General features: G+C 33.2%; 1 pseudogene; it reads right to left on the bottom strand.

Moving 5' to 3' along the window:
* Positions 1–423: 423 nt before the first annotated feature.
* On the bottom strand, positions 424–1,510 carry LOC149553178 (serpin-ZXA pseudogene; annotated as a pseudogene).
* Between the last annotated feature and the right edge of the window lie 447 nt (positions 1,511–1,957).

Genomic DNA, 1,957 nt, shown 5'->3' with positions numbered 1-1,957 from the left:
CAGTGAATATTTTGAACATGACCTTCCATATCCACAATTCTAAGTCTTAAGAATATTGTGCTTTCATCTTTTTAGTGTTCCTTGATTCCAACTACTCAGAGAGTGTTCAGATGTGATATTTTCAATAATTGGCTAAACCGTGAAGACTATATATATATTGAATACAATATTTTGACAGCTCATCCACAATCTTATATTAAACAAGATTTCACATTTTTGCATATGCCATTACGATATGATAAGAGCTTTTCTTCCATATGCACTTCAAATCACATGCATGTCATGCTGATGTCCACACTAGAATTATTATATTAGTTGATTTCCTTCATTAGAAATTTTACAGTCATTCTCAGAGTCAAGATGAGTTCAATGACACTCCTCTTTTTTTAGATATCAAATTTTCTTAAGATCCATTAAATTCATTTAAGGGTGGCATGCACTAGATCTCTGGTGGAGTTGAAGAAAATTTCTTCTCATTCTCCATGAAATTTGACCATTCATCAAGATGTATTTTCTATAGATAAAATATGAACACCCCATCACTTCCAAAAATGATGCATGAAAAACATCTGAAATGTGTAGAGGCATATCCACCATTTCATCAAAATTTGTATCTTCAATAAAGGGCAAGACTAGTCCCATCATTTTCAAGATCTTAGTTGCCTTAAAACTAGATGATATTTTGAAGTGAGGCAATTTAAAAAAAAGCCTACTTTTACCTTAATTCCTTGGGACAGATGGTGTTCAAGAAAATTAAGATCAAACTTTCTCTCTAGTTTAGGTAGACCATTCATGTAATTGGGTAATATAACATACATGGAGAATGACCTGCTATCATGTCCTTGCAAATAAGGGAGGAATAGAATTTTGTAGTCACCAACACTTTTGATAAATTGATTATTTATAGTATTCATCATGGGTACTAGCACTCTATTCCCATTCAACAAATGAAAAGTACATTTTTTAGTTTAGAGGAGTCAAATTGTGCTTCCCATGTGCCCTTAAAGTACAAGGCATTTACAAAAATCTGCCTAGCATTTTTATCTATAGAACTAGGTGGAAGGAACTCTTTTATCTATCCCTTGGTCTCATTTGTAGCCCATTCATTCACCTCCAATCTAGCTTCATTTACCTTATTTATAAAATCTACTGAGTTAATTTCACCTCTATATTGACTCTTCATTATATCTCTATAATTGAGCCTCAAGGTCATAGACTGATCCAACCATATTCCATTCACAAATGAAAAGGAGGCACCTCCATTGTCACTTCCATCTACCAAAACCACTTTGACCAGATGAGAATAAAGTTAATGGACATCTTTGAACCTAAGACAAGTGTAAAATTGATCTAGTGCTTTTCCCTTCGCTCAACCAACAACCAAACTCAATGCCACATAAATGCTCAATGTAGAGAAACCAACATTCTTGTTAGCATGCACTTCTAGTGCTTCCTTTAAAAAGTCAAGAAAGAAAATAGTTTGATTATGAACTACAGACTTGATATCCATTGCACCTCAGTTTAATGTAGGTGGAGTGTAGTATTCATATTTCTATGTTTTCCTAAACCAATACTCTAGTGTTCTGCTACATCATCCAAGATATTAATGGGCGTGATCTATAATGCTATCACAAATTTTAGACATGTGTATCTTTAAGTTTCAACTCTATTGACCATTAATTGCATCTAATCTTTAATAGTTTCCTATTGTTGATTGAGCCTAATAAATCTGCAAACATATTACACACATATATACCACTATCAACATATTATTGTTGAGTAATTAACATTGTAAAATCCATCATCTACTACTTCCCCAAAACACCTTCCCTGAGCATCATGATTTTGGGCTTGTATAGCTACATATTTTTCGCAACCAGTTGTGATGATATTATAGGAGTTATCCATTTTTTGTGTACCTACCATCTTAAATAGGTTGCTAACCCTAGAAATTTTG

This window comes from Cupressus sempervirens, chromosome 6 (genome assembly GCF_028749045.1).
Source record: "Cupressus sempervirens isolate cs-2001-9-10 chromosome 6, ASM2874904v1, whole genome shotgun sequence".
NCBI lineage: Eukaryota > Viridiplantae > Streptophyta > Pinopsida > Cupressales > Cupressaceae > Cupressus > Cupressus sempervirens.
The sequence above is the reverse complement of the archived record's forward strand: the minus strand, read 5'-3'. Positions and strand labels throughout refer to the sequence as shown.